This window comes from Carex rostrata, chromosome 3 (genome assembly GCF_964058835.1).
Source record: "Carex rostrata chromosome 3, lpCarRost1.2, whole genome shotgun sequence".
In the NCBI taxonomy this organism is placed as follows: Eukaryota; Viridiplantae; Streptophyta; class Magnoliopsida; order Poales; family Cyperaceae; genus Carex; species Carex rostrata.
Window position 1 is genome coordinate 4,048,945 of NC_135920.1, and position 23,209 is coordinate 4,072,153.

Here is a 23,209-nt window from a genome sequence, read left to right on the forward strand (position 1 = left end):
ATTTTTTTTCCTCTGCTAATTGATAAACAAATTGTTAATATCATATAGGTAAGTATAAATCTAACTATAAATAAATTTTAATTTAGACTAATTAACTAAGACGTCAAGTTGAACAAATATAACAAAATTAGAAAATCAGTATCTTACTGAAAGGGTAAAAATAAAACCGCAACCGGGTTTTCCTCTTGTGACTTGGGTATTTTCAAAACTTTTTCAAAGTTGGTATTTTTATCAAAATATATTAGAAAAAGGGTAAAAATAAAAATGACTGTCGAAAATCGGACAGTAGTTACAAGAGAAAAGTTCAAACTAATGAAATTTAGCGGAAACCTAAAATAAATTTTACCTGACAGCCCTTAATGCAACGGAGAGAAACACCGTGTCTGGAGTGAAGTGAGAAAACAAGAAGATCGAGGTATAAAGCGGAGAGAATGAAATATAGAGGGGAATGGCGAGACGGCGAGACCGGGTGGAGGGCTTTCTAGACTCATGGAGTCACTCGAACGAGCGAAAGGGAGAGTTTTTCTCTTAACATAATATTCCTAACTATGAATATTTTTATCTCATAATTATATACCATAAACCAATAACGAATGAAAGGAAAGGCCTCTAGACGACCCCAGTTTGTTTTCCCTCTGCTAATTGATAAACAAATTATTAACATAATATAGCTAAGTATAAATCCAACTATAAATAAATTTTAATTTGCACTAATTAACTGAGATGTCAAGACGAATAAATATAACCAAATTACCAAATCAGCATCTCATTGGAATGTTAAAATAAAACAGCACCCGAGTTTTCCTCCTGCGACATGGGTATTTTTAAAACTTTTTCAAAAGTTTGATTATTTTTATTAAAATATATTAGAGAAAGGGTAAAAATAAAAATGTCGGTCGAAAATCGGACAATAGTTACAACAGAAAAGTTGAAACTTTTGAAATTTAGCCGAAACCTAAAATAAATTTTACCTGACGGTCCTGAATGCGACGTAGAGAAACACTGTGCCCAGATTGAAGTAAGAAAACTGGAACAGCGAGGTATGAAGTGGAGAGAAAGAAAGAGATAGCAAAACAACGAGACGGCGAGACCGGGTTGAGGGCTTTCTAAACTCGTGGAGTCACTGGAACGAGCGAGAGGGAGGGTTTTTCTCTTAACATAATATTTCCTACTATGAATTATTTTATCTCAAAATTATATACATAAACCAATGACTAACGAAAAGAAAGGCCTCTAGACGGCTCTATTTTTTTTTCCTCCGCTAATTGATAAACAAAATGTTAACATAATATAGCTAAGCATAAATCCAACTATAAATAAATTTTAATTTAGACTAATTAACTGAGACGTCAAGCCGAATAAATATAACCAAATTAGCAAATCAACATCTTATAGGAAGGATAAAAATAAAACTACTCCCGGGATTTCCTCCTGTGACGTGGGTATTTTAAAACTTTTTCAAAGGTTTGATTATTTTTGTTAAAATATATTAGAGAAAGGGTAAAAATAAAAATGTCAGGCGAAAATCGGACAGTAGTTACAAGAGAAAAGTTGAAACTTTTGAAATTTAGCCGAAACATAAAATTAATCTTACCTGACGACCCTGAATGCGACGGGGAGAAACACTGTGCCCGGATTAAAGTGGGAAAACTGGAAGAGCAGGGTAGTAAGCGGAGAGAAAAAAATAGAGAGCGGAACAGCGAGACCGGGTTGAGGGCTTTCCACACTCATGGAGTCACTGGAACGAGCGACAGAGAGGGTTTTTCTCTTAACATAATATTTGCTGCTGTGAATTATTTTATCTCAAGATTATATAACTATAAACCAATTACTAACGAAAGGAACGGCCTCTAGACGGCTCCCGTTTTTTTTCCACTGCTAATTGATAAACAAAATGTTAATATCATATAGGTAAGTATAAATCTAACTATAAATACATTTTAATTTAGACTAATTAACTAAGACGTCAAGTTGAACAAATATAACAAAATTAGAAAATCAGTATCTTATTGAAAGGGAAAAAATAAAACCGCAACCGGGTTTTCCTCTTGTGACTTGGGTATTTTCAAAACTTTTTCAAAAGTTGGTATTTTTATCAAAATATATTAGAAAAAGGGTAAAAATAAAAATGACTGTCGAAAATCGGACAGTAGTTACAAGAGAAAAGTTCAAACTAATGAAATTTAGCGGAAACCTAAAATAAATTTTACCTGACAGCCCTCAATGCAACGGAGAGAAACACCGTGTCTGGAGTGAAGTGAGAAAACAAGAAGATTAAGGTATAAAGCGGAGAGAATGAAATATAGAGGGGAATGGCGAGACGGCGAGACCGGGTGGAGGGCTTTCTAGACTCAGGGAGTCACTCGAACGAGCGAAAGGGAGGGTTTTTCTCTTAACATAATATTTCTAACTATGAATTTTTTTTATCTCACAATTATATACCATAAACCAATAACGAATGAAAGGAAAGGCCTCTAGACGACCCCAGTTTGTTTTCCCTCTGCTAATTGATAAACAAATTATTAACATAATATAGCTAAGTATAAATCCAACTATAAATAAATTTTAATTTGCACTAATTAACTGAGATGTCAAGACGAATAAATATAACCAAATTACCAAATCAGCATCTCATAGGAATGTTAAAATAAAACAGCACCCGAGTTTTCCTCCTGCGACATGGGTATTTTTAAAACTTTTTCAAAAGTTTGATTATTTTTATTAAAATATATTAGAGAAAGTGTAAAAATAAAAATGTCGGTCGAAAATCGGACAATAGTTACAATAGAAAAGTTGAAACTTTTGAAATTTAGCCGAAACCTAAAATAAATTTTACCTGACGGTCCTGAATGCGACGTAGAGAAACACTGTGCCCAGATTGAAGTAAGAAAACTGGAACAGCGAGGTATGAAGTTGAGAGAAAGAAAGAGATAACAAAACAACGAGACGGCGAGACCGGGTTGAGGGCTTTCTAGACTCGTGGAGTCACTGGAACGAGCGAGAGGGAGGGTTTTTCTCTTAACATAATATTTCCTACTATGAATTATTTTATCTCAAAATTATATACATAAACCAATGACTAACGAAAAGAAAGGCTTCTAGACGGCTCTATTTTTTTTTTCCTCCGCTAATTGATAAACAAAATGTTAACATAATATAGCTAAGCATAAATCCAACTTGATGTCTCCATATTATGTCTTATTTATAGCCCTGATTTACACTAAAACCTGTGCTTTAAAGCCTATAAGTGTGGACTTTTTACTTGTATTTCGAAGAAATGTGGTACTGCTATATTTTTTTTGGTATTTTGCAGGAAAAAGGGCGAAAAACTGGATTTGACAACTTTTCATACGGCCCGTATGACGTACCCTACGGGCCGTACAGGATCTGCCCAACCACACAGAAAGTTCCACAACAGAGGCACAGAGTCTCGAAGACAAAGCACAGCCCTACGGGCCGTATGGGGTCCCCTACGGGCCGTATGGGGTCCCCTACGGGCCGTAGGACGTTAAATTGGAAGATCCAGCCAGAATCTGAAATCAGCGGAAATCAAGAAGGCCGAAAAGGAAGCCTCTGCAGGCGCGATCTGGGGCATTAAATGAGATATTTCCTCACCAAAAAAAGGGGATGGACAACTGGAACTTGGACAACTTTTCTTGGAGCAAAAGACAAGAGGCTACTTGGATTTTGTGTTGAATGCTTTGTTTTTTACCTTGTTGAGTAGTATTTTGATTGCTTTATTTGTGGTTGCTTGAATTGATTAGTCATCCCGTTAGATGAATGCGCACATCTAAGTGTTAGGAGCCAAGTCTATGACATTTAATCCAACCGAATAAAGTATATGAAGTAGGGTGAAACCAAGGAGTACGGAGAGAAACACCGTGTCTGGAGTGAAGTGAGAAAACAAGAAGATCGAGGTATAAAGCGGAGAGAATGAAATATAGAGGGGAATGGCGAGACGGCGAGACCGGGTGGAGGGCTTTCTAGACTCATGGAGTCACTGGAACGAGCGAAAGGGAGGTTTTTTCTCTTAACGTAATATTTCTAACTATGAATTTTTTTTATCTCATAATTATATACCATAAACCAATAACGAATGAAAGGAAAGGCCTCTAGACGACCCCAGTTTGTTTTCCCTCTGCTAATTGATAAACAAATTTGTAGGGCGCAGAAAGTTGCACGGCGTCAGGTTAGCTAACGGTGCGGATTTTTCACTCTGGGTATGATTGGGTGGAGACGCTCCTAGCCGGGTTCAGTGCTCTGGCTCTTTGAGGTGAACGTGAGCAGGTCACCGAACTTAGGGGAAGGCATCCACTGGGGATTTCTTTCTACATTCCTTCTGGTTCACCTCTTGTGACAACCTACGTTCATGATCAGTTGTCGGAGGTTTTATTATTTTCGATTGTGAGGACGTTTAAACTTTCGACGGGCGCAAGCCCCCGCAGTTAATTACATCAGAAAGACCTTTCGGGTCAAACTGAACACCTCATGCATTCCAGGATTTGTGCCTATTTGGGTTGAACCGAATAATGGGGCTAAAAGGGGGCTCATGTATGATTTACTTTGGTCATGCGGTTGGTTCTCATTTAACTTTGGATTTCTTTTTGGTCAGTTACCTTGATGTATGCATGAAAATATGGATTTCACATTTAAAATATGAGGACACACATGAGGAATGTCATTTATATGTTTTTTTTTAATTTGAAAGGAGCATTTAACTATCAAAGATATGTCAAGAAAGGGGCATTTTAGTCATTTCAGATTATGGCTGGCACCTGGATATGTTCAAATGTTGTTTAGAATTGTAGAGGATTGAATTTGGGTTCATTTGGAACTGATTTGAGTTGATTTGGACTCAGTATGAGAAAGTTATGGTAAAAAAGGACTTGAAAGGACTTATTTATAAAGATTTTATGTTTCAGGGAATTGTTTGTGATTTCTGGAGGACTTGAGGCTATGATTTGGGCTTTTGACAGGGTCTGTATTGTAAAATCGGCCTTTAAGGGCTTGTTTGAGAAAGTTTTATGCTGACAGAGGCCTTTTTGTAAATTTATAGGGACTTCTCTAGATATTTTAAATAAACAGAGGGGTTTATGTGCAAAAAGTGATCTTCTGGTCACATGTGGAATTTAAGATTAGTGGAGAGCTTTGAGATTTGGACTTTCGGGCCTTTGAGTTGTGTACAAGCCATTGGATTGAGATCATTGGGCTTTGATATGTGTCCAGAGGTCTGGATTTCTGACATTTGGGCATTGGGATTAACACTGGATATGGTTTGATCAAAGGGGCTTTAAGATTGGGCTTTTGGGCCTTAATGAATGTGCTGGATCATCAATTAATGTGCCGCCGCTTAGATGTATGCCAAATGGGCTCCAAGATTGGTGCTGGAGCTTTAAACAAATCAAACGGACTGACAGGTAGGTCCCATGCGTCAGTAGGCCGTTAGGTTAATGGATTTGAACTTGGGCCTTTGGATTTGATCAGGTGCATTAAGAATCGTGCAACCCGATAGGTCGTAGGGTTCATCCCTGACAAGGGCCAGGAAAGGGAGGTTCCGGCCATCTTCGATCACGGCGGCGCCGGCTATGAATACCATTGGCCTCGTCTGGTTGTCGGGATCACAGTGCACCTATTGTTGACTGTTGAAGTTCATCGGAGATGGCGACCTAGGCTTGAACAGTGCCTGTCAGTACCAATGAACGCTTGAGTCGATTTTGATTGATTCTATTGTGTTTTTCTTCAACGAATCAACTATTTGAGATCGTATGGAGATTTGAAAGACATTAAAGTCATCAATTCCATGTTTGGAGGTGACTTGAGCATGACTTGGATTCTGTTGCACCAGTTTCAGTACCGGTTTGATACCAGTGAGTGATGCAAAGGATTTAAGGTCAATTCAAGTACTCGGAAAGATTGTTTGGATCATTTATAGGCATACTGATCATATCAGAGAGAGATCAATTTGCTCTGAATTAGGTTTTGGATCAAAGGTGGCATGAAAGCCTTTGTTTTCAGATTTTTCAGATTTAATTTCAACAGAAGGGGTAGAAATATCCTTGAGCTGCTGTATTTTTATATTTTTGATCTGATCAACTTTGAAATTAAATTCAGAACTGAATACAAGTCCAATTAATTCGAATTTAATGTCTATCTTGATGGGCTTGAAGTCTAGTTTCTGAATATGTAATTTATTTGACATTTCAACTCTTTTAGGGGTCTCAAAATGACAATGCAGCTGTCAGGGGTCAAATGTCCATTTTTCTGACAGTAGCATTTTCTGAGCAGCTGAACTTTGGAGATCAATTCCCATCAATTGGCTACACGAAACTTCATGTTTTTTATATGAAAATCTTCCTTGAGTCATGACCTGTATGCACGTAAAACAGTTTTATTAAACTCAATTCAGAACTATATGAAACAGGCGTTTTTGTACAGGGAACTCTGCTGGTAAATAGCTGTTGTTACCATGCTGGTAGCTAACTTCAGAATTTAATTCCAAGAGTTCTGCTGATCCAAATTTTGTGTTCTTTATATGAAAATTCTCAGGACAGAATCTTCTATATTCTGGTAAGATTTCATGAACTTTGGAGCTACCTAGCTGTACCAGACAGAAGGTTAAACACAGGGACAGGTATGAACTGTACTGGTATTTGCTGTTTTTTATCATTTCAAAGGGCTGAACTTCCAAAATTCATATTTAATTGAAATGAAATCCAAATAATATGAAATTGATGTCCATTTTTATTGGCTTGGAATTAGCTATCCATCTGTGCAATTTATTTTATATTTTGGTCCTTTTAAGGGTTCCAAATGGGGAATGCGACCAGAACAGGTCATATGCATATTTTCAGAATTTTTGATCTGATTTCTCATGAATTTAGTACATGAGAGGTGATTTTTATTTCACAGATTCAAAGATATATGTACAAGGGACTTATGTGTCAAATTTCAGAATTTCCTGAGCATTATTTCTCAGTTTAAAGGCTTGTGTAGCATGAGGGGCATAGCTGGTAAATCTGACAGAAAATTCAGCATTTTATATTTTTAAAAGATGAACTTTGGAGAACCATATCTTTCTGTAGGGAAATCCAAATGATACAAAATTTAGGTGCATTTCATGTGTTTTTAAATTCACTATCAAATGGTGAAGTCCATTTTGTAATTTGGTCCTTGTATTTATCAGAATCGGCGATTTTATCAGATCAGTGCATTTCACTATTTATAGCACATTGCATTGTACCAGTTGGATTATTTACATGATTTATCGCTGAGTTTATGCTTGGTATGGTATCAGAGACTGGTACAAGGTATTTTAATCATGGCATGGATTCTGGTTTGGGTCTATAACAGATTTCAAGGGCTTCAAAGCCACTGTGTTGTCATCAATTAAGAGAGAAGATCAAAATTAAAAGCTCCAAGCTATGAGAAACATCATTTTGACATGAACATAGACTGTCAGAACCTGTATTTTTGCAAATAGGTCCCTGCCTTTTAGAAAAATCACTTTTAAGTGTTCTCCTCACTATGATTTGGACATGATCATTAGGAGATCATAGCTTTTGAGAGTATGAATGACCTGGTTCAGTATGCACTGATGTCTATTCACATCTTTTGAGCTCCATCCTTCAATAGACATGTATCGAATCAACTTTTAACCCCTTGACTTTGCATAATTTGGTGTATATGACTTGCATGGAGCTTTGCCTTGGGGTTTAAGCTTTTCAATACTCATCTTAGGTCCATTTGAAAAGAAAATAGCAAGGAAGCCAGCTGGCTTGACCTTGCTACTTCTATCATACATAGATCACTTGATCCTTTTAAATAACTTCTTATAAATCAAGTATAAAGAGAAGCCAGCTGGCTTGACTCCTTATACTCTCCTTATTTCCATTATTCAAACAGATCAAGGATCAGAGAGAAAGAAAAGAAAAGAAAGAAAGAAAGAAAAGAAAGAAAAGGAGAAAAGAAAAGATTTAGTCATCAAGCTCCATGCCATGGCATGGAGCTCTCTTCTTCATGCTTCAAAACAGCAAATTTAAGGGAGTAGATCGAGAAGAATACAAGATCAAAGCAATGTATCTAATAAAATAGAGAGAAAATGCAAGAAAAATAGAAAACTTTCAAATAAACTTTATTCACCAAGGGAATTAATACATCATACAGCCATCAAGGCTTCTTCTATGCTATTGATTTGAAGAAATGGGAGAAAAGCACAAGGCTTGAGTATGAACTATGAAAAAGAAGAGACAAAGAGCCCTCAATCTGTGTTATATGTGTGTGTTACAATGTGTATCTATCTTGTTTTCTATATCTCTCTTGTGTGTTCAATTGTTGTGTTTTCTCTTCTATTATGCTCCTTATATAGCCTCAGGGCTAGGGTTTCATCAGGGTTTGATTTTGGCATCTTCATCTTGACCATTCATTTCATCGAACGGTTGGCGTGCAAAGGGAATATGGACAGCTAGCATCAGCTGGAAGGTTCTAAAGCATATTCTTTTCATCTATTATGATCCAACTAGTGCTTGGCACGTGGACTCTGACATTTGGAGCCTTGAAATGGCATCTCCAGGTTGATGCCGGTTGAGAGGCAGGAAACCGTTTCTCCAACGTTTCTGTCTTGTTTGTTAGGAGGAGGAGCATACTTCTTATTGCGTGAGCATGGAGCACCATGAGCCGCGCGGCTGCCAAGGATATGGTCTTTCATGAACCAGGTGTACGACAGAAGGTAGCGCCATTCGCATGATTTAAACCAAGCTAGTCATCAAGCTCCATGCCATGGCATGGAGTCACTGGAACGAGCGAGAGAGATGGTTTTTCTCTTAACATAATATTTCTAACTATAAATTTTTTTATCTCATAATTATATACCATAAACCAATAAGGAATGAAAGGAAAGGCCTCTAGACGACCCCAGTTTGTTTTCCCTCTGCTAATTGATAAACAAATTATTAACATAATATAGCTAAGTATAAATCCAACCATAAATAAATTTTAATTTGCACTAATTAACTGAGATGTCAAGATGAATAAATATAACCAAATTACCAAATCAGCATCTCATAGGAATGTTAAAATAAAACAGCACCCGAGTTTTCCTCCTGCGACTTGGGTATTTTTAAAACTTTTTCAAAAGTTTGATTATTTTTATTAAGATATATTAGAGAAAGTGTAAAAATAAAAATGTCGGTCGAAAATCGGACAATAGTTACAATAGAAAAGTTGAAACTTTTGAAATTTAGCCGAAACCTAAAATAAATTTTACCTGAGGGTCCTGAATGCGACGTAGAGAAACACTGTGCCCAGATTGAAGTAAGAAAACTGGAACAGCGAGGTATGAAGTGGAGAGAAAGAAAGAGATAGCAAAACAACGAGACGGCGAGACCGGGTTGAGGGCTTTCTAGACTCGTGGAGTCACTGGAACGAGCGAGAGGGAGGGTTTTTTTCTTAACATAATATTTCCTACTATGAATTATTTTATCTCAAAATTATATACATAAACCAATGACTAACGAAAAGAAAGGCCTCTAGACTGCTCTATTTTCTTTTTCCTCCGCTAATTGATAAACAAAATGTTAACATAATATAGCTAAGCATAAATCCAACGATAAATAAATTTTAATTTAGACTAATTAACTGAGACGTCAAGCCGAATAAATATAACCAAATTAGCAAATCAACATCTTATAGGAAGGATAAAAATAAAACTACTCCCGGGATTTCCTCCTGCGACGTGGGTATTTTAAAACTTTTTCAAAAGTTTGATTATTTTTGTTAAAATATATTAGAGAAAGGGTAAAAATAAAAATGTCAGGCGAAAATCGGACAGTAGTTACAAGAGAAAAGTTGAAACTTTTGAAATTTAGCCGAAACATAAAATTAATCTTACCTGACGACCCTGAATGCGACGGGGAGAAACACTGTGCCCAGATTAAAGCGGGAAAACTGGAAGAGCAGGGTAGTAAGCGGAGAGAAAAAATTAGAGAGCGGAACAGCGAGACAGCGAGACCGGGTTGAGGGCTTTCCACACTCATGGAGTCACTGGAACGAGCGAGAGAGAGGGTTTTTCTTGATACCTCGCATATTTAGCCTATATTTGACTTGATTTCGTACCAAATTCACGTTCTAAATTGTCAAAATCATGTGCATTTCATTGATATATCCTTAGAATTTGGTACTGCTAAGAGTTTGTTTGTTTTTTGCAGGATTGGAGCAGAATACACGAAGAAACGGCGTTTTTGGACCATCTTGTACGGCCTTGCCGTACCACCTTGGTACGGCCCTTACCAGGCTTGGTACGGCCCTTACCAGGCTTGGTACGGCCCTTACCAGACTTGGTACGGCCCTTACCAGACTTGGTACGGCCCTTACCAGACTTGGTACGGCCCTTACCAAACTTGGTACGGCCCTTACCAAACTTGGTACGACCCTTACCAAATTTGGTACGGCCCTTACCAGACTTAGCCGATTCAGCCTCCCTCCCATCTTGTACGGCCTGGCCGTACCACTTTGGTACGGGCCGTACATAGATGCCGCCTGACAGAATTCAAATCTTGGCAGAGGCTATTTAAAGCGAGAGATCTCTCCATTTTCGAGGATTCCATTCCATTCCAGATTGAGAGCTCAGAGAAAGAGAGAAAGAGAGCAAAGGAGCAAGGAGAGAAGAAGAAGGAAGAGGAAGAGGCGAAAATCGACGGATCAACCTCTTCTCCACATCCGATCTTCGATCTAGTTCTATCATGACTCTCTTTATCTCTTTACTTGTATTTCTGGACAGATCCATGACTTGTGAGTAGTAGATCATTGTTTCTAGGGTTTGTAGATGGATTTTCTTGATTTGTGTTGCTTTTCTTGATTTGGATCTTGTATGAACTCTTTTGATTGAATTGATTGTGAATTTGCTTGTCTTGATTGCTTTGACTTTCTGTGATTGCATATGGTGTGCCTATAGTGGTAGATCAACCCTAACAAGGTCATGTGACCATTGCTTTCTCTCAACCAAACCAATCCCTTTAGGTAGACTTGTTCGAATTGAAGCCGAAAGGTTGAATTCTCCCCTAATTGACAGATTAGAGGATATCTTAGATCTCCAATCAATCAACTAGAGGATCTGGACCAAAACACGAGAGTTGAGGTTTAGAAACCCTAGAAGGTGAAGAATTGACTCCAAAACCTAGATCTTGAGCCAACAAACGAGAGTTGAGGTTTAGGAACCTTAGGTATGGTCAATTGAACCTTTCTGAAGAGTTTAATACGAGGTACCAGCAAGAAATGCATCAACTCGAACTTGTAAGCTCTGTACTGGTACATCGGTACGGGTCTTACAAGAGTGGTGCGGCCTACCCGTACCAAGCCCCACTCGGCTTGGTCGGACCAGGTTGGTGCGGCCTAGCCGTACCAACTTGGTAAGACCCGTACCACTAGAGGCAAATCAGAGATGAAGTCTGAAACCCTTGAAACATCTTTTATCCCAAATCAAAACACAGTTTATACTTTTCCTTGCACATTTACTATTCTATTGCATTGTTTGATTGCTTGAGTTGATTCTTTAGGAAAATTAAGTACCAAAACTCCCTTTTTCTCACTTCTAGTCTTTAGTCAAGATAAGTAAATATCTAGATAAAGGAACCGTCCCTGTGGATCGATACCCGATTATACTCCTCGATAGGGTTGTGCACTTGCAACCCTAATCGGAAGGTGTAACCGCGGTTTTAAAAGGTACGCTCCCAAGCGTACCGAAACTTGCGTTGCGCTTTCACGCGAACATTTCTCTTAACATAATATTTCCTACTGTGAATTATTTTATCTCAAGATTATATAACTATAAACCAATAACTAACGAAAGGAACGGCCTCTAGACGGCTCCCCTTTTTTTTCCTCTGCTAATTGATAAACAAAATGTTAATATAATATAGGTAAGTATAAATCTAACTATAAATAAATTTTAATTTAGACTAATTAAGTAAGACGTCAAGTTGAACAAATATAACAAAATTAGAAAATCAGTATCTTATTGAAATGGTAAAAATAAAACCGCAACCGGGTTTTCCTCTTGTGACTTGGGTATTTTCAAAACTTTTTCAAAAGTTGGTATTTTTATCAAAATATATTAGAAAAAGGGTAAAAATAAAAATGACTATCGAAAATCGGACAGTAGTTACAAGAGAAAAGTTCAAACTAATGAAATTTAGCGGAAACCTAAAATAAATTTTACTTGACAGCCCTCAATGCAACGGAGAGAAACACCGTGTCTGGAATGACGTGAGAAAACAAGAAGATCGAGGTATAAAGCGGAGAGAATGAAATATAGAGGGGAATGGCGAGACGGCGAGACCGGGTGGAGGGCTTTCTAGACTCATGGAGTCACTGGAACGAGCGAAAGGGAGGGTTTTTCTCTTAACGTAATATTTCTAACTATGAATTTTTTTTATCTCATAATTATATACCATAAACCAATAAGGAATGAAAGGAAAGGCCTCTAGACGACCCCAGTTTGTTTTCCCTCTAAACGAGCATGACCATCAAGTAGCTGAGTAGCTAATTCAACTTCATACTCTTTTGGCGCTCGTAAAATCTGGAACTTGTCCTTAATGTTGGCTACCCAGTTTTCAGCTGTTGAAAAGTCCCCTGTTCCGTCAAACGTTGGAGGGCGTAGGGAAGTGAATGAACGATAGACCTCAAAGAATGGGTCCACCTCACGTGCTCTCCTTTGCTCGGTCTCTATGGCGACCCGAGCAACTCTTTCCAGACCTTGTAACAATGCCTCCAAGTGGTTCACCCTGTTTTGGAATTCACCTGAGCTGTTCTCATTAGTATTTGCATTTTGGTTGACAGGGGGTCGTCCTCTCGTCATTTCTACAAGATAATAGGTTACTATTTATTAATTAAGATATATGAAAGCTACGTGTATGTATCGAAATTATTAGTACTACACTGATACTAAATCAGATTATATATACACGTCCTTAATGTTTTTCGCTCTCTAAGCGGAAGGTTATTGATATTGTATGTGCTGGCTCTGATACCAACATAGTTGTCACACCCCGAGACAACCCGCCACGTATTTATACGTAAGGCGTACACACATCACATACATTATCAATAAAATTCATAAATGCCACATCAATTTCACAAATAAAAGTCTTACAACAATAGCTAAGATAGTTCAACGGTGGTCACGACATACATGATTACAAATACGATAACAACCATGCATGTTGAAGTGTACCAATTTACTGGAAAATAAACAAACGAAAACAAGATAAACTTAAGTGACATTTATCCTAAACATGGATCCTTCTGTTTATAAAACTTTTACTTTATTCTCACAAACATGAAAAGAAATATAATGCGTATGTCTTTTCTAAATGCAATGCATCTTTTATCATTACTTCTACTTTCATATACTTTCACATTCAAACCTGCCTATCCAATGGGAAATCCATCCAACATTGGAAGGTCGCCAAACCACTGGGAAATCCAACCAACAGTGGGAGGTCGCCAATCCACTGGGAAATCCAACCAACAGTGGGAGGTTGTCTCACTAGACGAGGAATCCACCCTACGCTAGGTCTTGACCCGTGACGGGAAATCCATCCAATGCCACGTTAACGAGGGGTCCAGTCGAATACCAGACCCAATGTATACATCCCAATATGCAAGCATATTGGCCCCTGTTCACTTTCGTTATCCGTTCATTTCACACACAATCATTTAATCACACAATTCATGTTATGTTCAACACATCCTACTTAGGCAATTCATGCTATGCTCAACACATCATACTTACGCAATTCATGCTATGCTCAACACATCCTACTTATGCTATGATCAATGTATGAATCATATCCTTTCATGCAATTTATATTCTACTCATATCATACGAATGTTCGAAAACAACATGCATAAATCCAACTAATACCATAATAATAAACAATTGAATGACAACAGACAAGTAAGATAGTTTTATAAAGTCTAGGAAGCCCGCACCTGTTTGCGTAGTAAATTCTTGACCGTTATCTACGCCTCTTAGTTCCTCAAGAATCGAACCTAAGAAATAAACATACCTCTAATGAATAAGGTTTGAGTTCACATGTTCTTATTTTCTAAGTTTTCTATTTATCATTATAACCCTAGTTTATTAATTCTAATTTCTAAACTTCAACTATTTAATCCGATCGGGGTGAGACCAGTGCTAACGGATCCGTATCTGCGAGCACTACAACTTCCGTTTTGCAGGATCCTTGAGATTCCGGACGTATGGAGTGCAGGTCCCTGCGGAACTCGGCTGACTGGTTCAGCTCGGTTTTCTGGTTTGAGTATGAACAGTAGCCACAGTTTTGGCCATATCTCGGTGGTGGAAGATCGGATCGAGGTGAATCTAGCTCTCAATCGTCCGTATCTTCGATCACTACAATTCCCGTGTTGAAGTCTAGTTCATATTCTGAACGTACGGATGATAGTTCTTCACGGAAGCTGACTGGACGGTTTGGATCCACCAGGGGTCCGGATCTGATTTGGGGGAGAGGGGAGGGGGCAGTGGAGGCTAGGGTTTGAGGGGGGGGGGGGGGGGGGGGGTTATATACATGTGAGGTTGGGGCTGCGTTCCACTTTTGGGTTGGGCTGAAATGGGCCTTTATGGGCCATAGTCAATTTAATTTTATCAATTTGAACTAAGAACATAAATCTGTTTCTGCTGCTTTAAATTTGCATCTTCACAGATTGACAATACTGGAATTATGGATTCAGCATATGGAATTATTTTCCACATAAGAGTTGTAGGTTTTTTTTTATGGTTCTAACGCAACTGGTTTCACCTTAATCGGAATTTTCAGTGATGAGAAAAGATAAAAATGGTCGATGAAGGTCTGCAGTTTCCGGACAGAAATGTTTACTGGCTTTACAATTTTATTGAGAATCCTATGTTTGGAATTTTTGGTACACTTCTACATGAAAGTTGGAGATCATGAAGTTATCCTTTTAGGTATTAAATTTCATTCAAATCCTAAGAATTATGAGTGATGTGTGATTATAACACTAACGGTTGTTCATTTGAAAATTTCAATTGAAGTTAATTTCGGAAGGTTGTCAAAAGAGATAGTTCATGCAATTTTTAAATAAGGTTTTTATTAAATATCATACCTAAAATAGCGTGGCATTACAATATTTCCTACTGTGAATTATTTTATCTCAAGATTATATAACCATAAACCAATAACTAACGAAAGGAATGGCCTCTAGACGGCTCCCGTTTTTATTCCTCTGCTAATTGATAAACAAAATGTTAATATCATATAGGTAAGTATAAATCTAACTATAAATAAATTTTAATTTAGACAAATTAACTAAGACGTCAAGTTGAACAAATATAACAAAATTAGAAAATCAGTATCTTATTGAAAGGGTAAAAATAAAACCGCAACCGGGTTTTCCTCTTGTGACTTGGGTATTTTCAAAACTTTTTCAAAAGTTGGTATTTTTATCAAAATATATTAGAAAAAGGGTAAAAACAAAAATGACTGTCGAAAATCGGACAGTAGTTACAAGAGAAAAGTTCAAACTAATGAAATTTACTGGAAACCTAAAATAAATTTTACCTGACAGCCGTCAATGCAACGGAGAGAAACACCGTGTCTGGAGTGAAGTGAGAAAACAAGAAGATCGAAGTATAAAGCGGAGAGATTGAAATATAGAGGGGAATGGCGAGACGGCGAGACCGGGTGGAGGGCTTTCTAGACTCATGGAGTCACTGGAACGAGCGAAAGGGAGGGTTTTTCTCTTAACATAATATTTCTAACTATGAATCTTTTTTATCTCACAATTATATACCATCAACGAATAACGAATGAAAGGAAAGGGCTCTAGACGACCCCAGTTTGTTTTCCCTCTGCTAATTGATAAACAAATTATTAACATAATATAGCTAAGTATAAATCCAACTATAAATAAATTTTAATTTGCACTAATTAACTGAGATGTCAAGACGAATAAATATAACCAAATTACCAAATCAGCATCTCATAGGAATGTTAAAATAAAAGAGCACCCTAGTTTTCCTCCTGCGACATGGGTATTTTTAAAACTTTTTCAAAAGTTTGATTATTTTTATTAAAATATATTAGAGAAAGGGTAAAAATAAAAATGTCGGTCGAAAATCGGACAATAGTTACAATAGAAAAGTTGAAACTTTTAAAATTTAGCCGAAACCTAAAATAAATTTTACCTGACGGTCTTGAATGCGACGTAGAGAAACACCGTTCCCAGATTGAAGAAAACTGGAACAACGAGGTATGAAGTGGAGAGAAAGAAAGAGATAGCGAAAGAACGAGACGGCGAGACCGGGTTGAGGGCTTTCTAGACTCGTGGAGTCACTGGAACGAGCGAGAGGGAGGGTTTTTCTCTTAACATAATATTTCCTACTATGAATTATTTTATCTCAAAATTATATACATAAACCAATGACTAACGAAAAGAAAGGCCTCTAGACGGCTCTATTTTTTTTTCCTCTGCTAATTGATAAACAAAATGTTAACATAATATAGCTAAGCATAAATCCAACTATAAATAAATTTTAATTTAGACTAATTAATTGAGACGTCAAGCCGAATAAATATAACCAAATTAGCAAATCAACATCTTATAGGAATGATAAAAATAAAACTACTCCCGGGATTTCCTCCTGCGACGTGGGTATTTTAAATTTTTTTCAAAAGTTTGATTATTTTTATTATAATATATTAGAGAAAGGGTAAAAATAAAAATGTCAGTAAAAAATCGGACAGTAGTTACAAGAGAAAAGTTGGAACTTTTGAAATTTAGCCGAAACATAAAATTAATCTTACCTGACGACCCTGAATGCGACGGGGAGAAACACTGTGCCCGGATTAAAGCGGGAAAACTGGAAGAGCAGGGTAGTAAGCGGAGAGAAAAAAATAGAGAGCGAAACATCGAGACCGGGTTGAGGGCTTTCCACACTCATGGAGTCACTGGAACGAGCGAGAGAGAGGGTTTTTCTCTTAACATAATATTTCCTACTGTGAATTATTTTATCTCAAGATTATATAACGATAAACCAATAACTAACGAAAGGAACGGCCTCTAGACGGCTCCCCTTTTTTTTCCTCTGCTAATTGATAAACAAAATGTTAATATCATATAGGTAAGTATAAATCTAACTATAAATAAATTTTAATTTAGACTAATTAACTGAGACGTCAAGCCGAATAAATATAACCAAATTAGCAAATCAACATTTTATAGGAATGATAAAAATAAAACTACTCCCGGGATTTCCTCCTGCGACGTGGGTATTTTAAAACTTTTTCAAAAGTTTGATTATTTTTGTTAAAATATATTAGAGAAAGGGTAAAAATAAAAATGTCAGGCGAAAATCGGACAGTAGTTACAAGAGAAAAGTTGAAACTTTTGAAATTTAGCCGAAACATAAAATTAATCTTACCTGACGACCCTGAATGCGACGGGGAGAAACACTGTGCCCGGATTAAAGCGGGAAAACTGGAAGAGCAGGGGGGAGGGTTTTTCTCTTAAAATAATATTTCTAACTATGAATTTTTTTATCTCATAATTATATACCATAAACCAATAACGAATGAAAGGAAAGGCCTCTGGACGACCCCAGTTTGTTTTCCCTCTGATAATTGATAAACAAATTATTAACATAATATAGCTAAGTATAAATCCAACTATAAATAAATTTTAATTTGCACAAATTAACTGAGATGTCAAGACGAATAAATATAACCAAATTACCAAATCAGCATCTCATTGGAATGTTAAAATAAAACAGCACCCGAGTTTTCCTCCTGCGACATGGGTATTTTTAAAACTTTTTCAAAAGTTTGATGATTTTTATTAAAATATATTAGAAAAAGGGTAAAAATAAAAATGTCGGCCGAAAATCGGACAATAGATACAATAGAAAAGTTGAAACTTTTGAAATTTAGCCGAAACCTAAAATAAATTTTACCAGACGGTCCTGAATGCGACGAAGAGAAACACCGTGCCCAGATTGAAGTAAGAAAACTGGAACAGCGAGGTATGAAGTGGAGAGAAAGAAAGAGATAGCAAAACAACGAGACGGCGAGACCGGGTTGAGGGCTTTCTAGACTCGTGGAGTCACTGGAACGAGCGAGAGGGAGAGTTTTTCTCTTAACATAATATTTTCTACTATGAATTATTTTATCTCAAAATTATATGCAGAAACCAATGACTAACGAAAAGAAAGGCCTCTAGACGGCTCTATTTTTTTTCCTCCGCTAATTGATAAACAAAATGTTAACATAATATAGCTAAGCATAAATCCAACTATAAATAAATTTTAATTTAGTCTAATTAACTGAGACGTCAAGCCGAATAAATATAACCAAATTAGCAAATCAACATCTTATAGGAAGGATAAAAATAAATCTACTCCCGGGATTACCTCCTGCGGCGTGGGTATTTTAAAACTTTTTCAAAAGTTTGATTATTTTTGTTAAAATATATTAGAGAAAGGGTAAAAATAAAAATGTCAGGCGAAAATCGGACAATATTTACAAGAGAAAAGTTGAAACTTTTGAAATTTAGCCGAAATATAAAATTAATCTTACCTGACGACCTTGAATGCAACGGGGAGAAACACTGTGCCCGGATTAAAGCGGGAAAACTGGAAGAGCAGGGTAGTAAGCGGAGAGAAAAAAATAGAGAGCGGAACAACGAAACAGCGAGACCGGGTGGAGGGCTTTCCACCCTCATGGAGTCACTGGAACGAGCGAGAGAGAGGGTTTTTCTCTTAACATAATATTTCCTACTGTGAATTATTTTTATCTCAAGATTATATAACCATAAACCAATAACTAACGAAAGGAACGTCATCTAGACGGCTCCCGTTTTTTTTCCTCTGCTAATTGATAAACGAAATGTTAATATAATATAGGTAAGTATAAATCTAACTATAAATAAATTTTAATTTAGACTAATTAACTAAGATGTCAAGTTCAACAAATATAACAAAATTAGAAAATCAGTATCTTCTTGAAAGGGTAAAAATAAAACCGCAATTGGATTTTCCTCTTGTGACTTGGGTATTTTCAAAACTTTTTCAAATGTTTGATTATTTTTATTAAAATATATTAGAAAAGGGGTAAATATAAAAATGTCGGGCGAAAATCGGACGGTAGTTACATGAGAAAATTTTAAACTTTTGGAATTTAGCCTTAACTTTAAAGAAATCTTACCTGACGGCCCTGAAGGAGACGGAGAGAATTTACATGAGTTGCTTAAATCAAGAACCTCGAGAATCTTTATGGTATGATTTGGACTTTCCTTGATCAATTTTGATTCACCCCACAAATTGACTAATCAAACTTCAAGTTCTAGAATGTTTTAATACTTGCAAAGCTGAATACTCGAATTGATCAATCTATCATTCTTTTACTAAAATCAAGCTCTCATTTGTGGAGATTTTCCTTTTTCTCCCCCAAGCTTGGAACAAGCTTAGGTTAGCAAGTCGCGGACTTCGTGTGTTGATATATACAAAAGTTATTTTTCTTTTCTAAATTTGGGAGACGAGCGCTCAAAGGCGCCCAATAGGACTTATTGCCAGTACTCTTATTTTCTCCATCTCTTTTTTTTTTTATTTGGGAGACGAGCTCAAAGGCGCCCAATAGGACTTATTGCCAGTACTCTTATTTTCTCCATCTTTTTATTTTTTTATTCTTTTGCTTTTGCACATATACCATGAATACACACATCCATTGGTATTCATTCATACCAATGAATATCCAAGTCTTTCTTTATTTAAAATCCCCATTTCCCTATTTAAAAGGCACAGTTCAATTTCAAAAATTGATTTCCGATACAATTCAAGTTTTCATCATTTCAAGTTCTCAAAACATCCCTTCCTAATCAATTCTTTGATCATTTATGAGGTTAGTTCTAATTTTTCAAAGTCATCCAAATCACAACCAAAATTGTTCAAACAAGTCCTTAACCCAAGCAATCACACAAATTTATCACCTAAAAATGCAAATTTTGGAAAAATAAACATGACCTAAATGCAGATACAGTTTTCTTCTATTCACCCCCCCAAGCTTGAATGAAGCATTGTCCTCAATGCTTGAATGAAGCATTGTCCTCAATGCTTGAATTCACACAAGAAAAAGTAAATAGAAGAAAATATGGAAACTAACCAGACATGGAGTGAAGGGTGAGGCGGGGGCGCCTCACTGGTTGGTGGAAGGTGGATCAGGCGGTTCTGGGCGGAGCGCCCACTTCAGAGGTGTATGGACCATATGCTGGTTTGCTGGTAAAGTCCTCAGCTTGCATGTGGCTGAATGAGTGCCTATCACCTTCTCGATCAAGTCCTCAATCACAATTTGCTGAGCTTTCAAATCCTCCAAGATTCTGAGGATGTGAGCTGGGTCGAGGCCTGCATTTAAAATCACATGACAGGATTTATTTGGGCCTAGGAACTCATACCTGAGGTTAGCTGGAAGAGGCTTGATTTCAGGAGTCGGCGGCTCTGCGTGGGCCTTGACACGGTCTGCGTCAGGTTCACTCGGGTCGCGTGAAGACCTTGCGTCAGCTTCATCAGATCCTCGTTCTCTGTTTTCCAGGCCTTCAGACTGTGGCACGCGACCCGCGTGGGATTCATCCGGCCCGCGTCCTAGTTCATCCAGATCGTCAAAATTTTCTTCTGCTGCACACATCTTCTCCTGCAAATTATCCAAATAATCAGAATAATTACTCATTATTCGTGTATCGGATCCATCTGGTCTGTATTGCCTACGAGATTGTTCTATGGCCAATTGATCGACCGCATCAAGCCAGCTGCATGTTTCTGTTTCGGAGGGACACTTCATAGCTCGATTGAGATTAAACTCCACTTTCTCATCTCCAATCCGCAGAGTCAGAGTTCCGTTCTCCACGGCAATGAGTGTTCGAGCTGTCTTCAAGAATGGTCGTCCCAGAATGATAGGAATTTTCTTGTCCTCCTCCATCTCCATCACCATCACCACAAAATCAACAGGGACATAGAACTTACCGACTAGAACTGGCACATCCTCCACTATGCCAAGTGGTACCCTGACAGAAGAATCAGCAAGCTGTAGAGTCATGCGCGTGGGTCTGAGCTCGCCTACTCCTATGCGCTCAAAGATGGTGCGTGGCATGAGACTCACGCTGGCCCCTAGGTCACACAGGGCTCGCTTGATGGTAGCTTTCCCAATTTTGCAAGGAATTGAGAATTTTCCAGGGTCCTCTAGTTTGGGCGGGAGCTTGCTACTAAAGATTGCACTGCACTGCTCTGTGAGTTTCACCTTTTTGTGCTCCTCCAAGCTTCGCTTGTTGGAAAGGATGTCTTTGAGAAACTTGGCATAGGTGGGCATTTGGGTCAAAGCCTCGGTGAATGGAATTATGATGTGCAATCCTTTAAGAACCTCGACAAAATTAGCGAATTGTGCATTCAATTTGGTCTCAGCTAATCTTTGAGGGAAGGGTACATGTAGTCTGTATGGAGGTGGCTTCTCAGTCTCCTTCTTTTTCTGACTCTCAGACTCACCTGACGCGGGTCGCGTGTCTGGGATGTGGGTTGCAGTCACTGGCTCTTCAATCGGTGATGCGGGTTCAATTGATCCTATGCGACCAGGACTCACCTTTTCAGAGCTTGATGCGAGTCGCATCTCTGGTACGCGGGTCGCGTCAGGTGGAATCTGATCAGTTGGGTTGGCTGGTCCTTCATACTGGGTCCCACTTCGCAGTGTGATCGATTTGACCTCTCTTCTAGGGTTGGGTTCTGGTTGAGCAGGTAACTTTTCAGGTTGAGGTTGGCTTGAGATGACTATGTGACTCAATTGCTCCAGCAACTTATTTTGAGCAGCCATTTGAGAAGACATAGATTGCATCTGTTCCCACATGATTTGATTCATTTTCCCTTGCTCGTGCATGAAGTCACTCGAATAAGGTGCCACATGTGGTTTGGAGGGACCGGATTGAGGTGCTTGGTTATCCTGATTGGGGAAGGAAGCATTCTGGTAGAAGTTCATGTTGTTATTGTTGTTGCTTCCAGAAGGGTTGTTCCAGTTGTTGGTGCCAGAGGGGTTATTGAAAGGGGGTCTGGGAGCATTGTTGAATGGCGCAGGGTTATTCTGATTCCACCTCCAGTTTTGTTGCTCAATAGGGTCCTTGGAGTAAGAACGGTTGAAGGGAGGTTTTGGAAAGAAAGAAGGTTCATTGTTGATGGAGTTGACCTGCTCGATCTCCTCTTCAGCTTGCACCAATGAACATTGCTCGTAAGCGTGCCTTTCGTCACCACACATGACACATGCTTGCGGCTGCTGCTTGACTGCTTTCACACTTAGCTTGTCCATTGCCCTTTGCATAGTATCCAACTTGGCAGTTAGAGCAGTGATTTGATCGACTTCGTACTTGCCTCCACCTCCGGGTCGGGTATTGTCTCTGCCAGACCATTGTTGATTCTGTGCCATGTTGTCAATCAGGTTCATGGCCTCCAGAGGTTCCCTTGACATTAACGCCCCACCTGCAACTACATCAATAGAAGCGCGAGTGCTCTCAGCTAGACCATCATAGAATGTTTGAATCAACAACCAATCAGGAATACCATGATGGGAACAGGAGTATTGCAATTCCCTAAACCTTTCCCATGCCTCATTGAGGGGTTCATCAGACCTCTGCCTAAAACTGGTCAGTTGGTTCCTTACCTTGGCGATTCTTTTGTGGGGGAAAAACCTTGTCAGAAACAATTTAGACAATTCCCTCCAATTGGTAATGGAATCCCTTGGTAACGACCCTAACCATTTCTTGGCCTTGTCTCTAAGAGTAAAAGGAAATAAAGCAAGTTTTGTGTAATCAGCTATTGCCCCATTGGTCTTGATGGTTGTGATACATTCGAGGAAGGTTTGGAGATGAGCATGCGGATCCTCGTGATCCATGCCATTGAAGACGTTCTGCTGAACCATGTTTACAACTCCTGGGTTGAAGTTCAGTTGTTGCTCAGGTATCCTTGGTAGTCTGATCGCACCTCTGACATCCCCAGCCCTTGGTACATTGAACTCTCGTAAGGTCCTTGGCATGAAGACATCCATTTCATCGTCAGATTGGTCGGTCAAGACTTCCCTTTCTCTGGCATCTGCTTCCCTATCTTCCCTGCTTGGATGCTCTGACATTGTCTCTGTCACACAAGTCGCGTCAATAG

At 38.2% G+C, this 23,209-nt stretch overlaps 1 non-coding gene across 1 annotated transcript; it reads left to right on the plus strand.

Annotated features, from left to right (window-relative positions):
* The first annotated feature begins 22,611 nt into the window (after nt 1-22,611).
* Nucleotides 22,612-22,718, plus strand: LOC144552353 (small nucleolar RNA R71). Its single transcript, XR_013511087.1, has one exon. It is a non-coding gene; the product is annotated as a small nucleolar RNA R71 (small nucleolar RNA).
* Nucleotides 22,719-23,209: the final 491 nt, after the last annotated feature.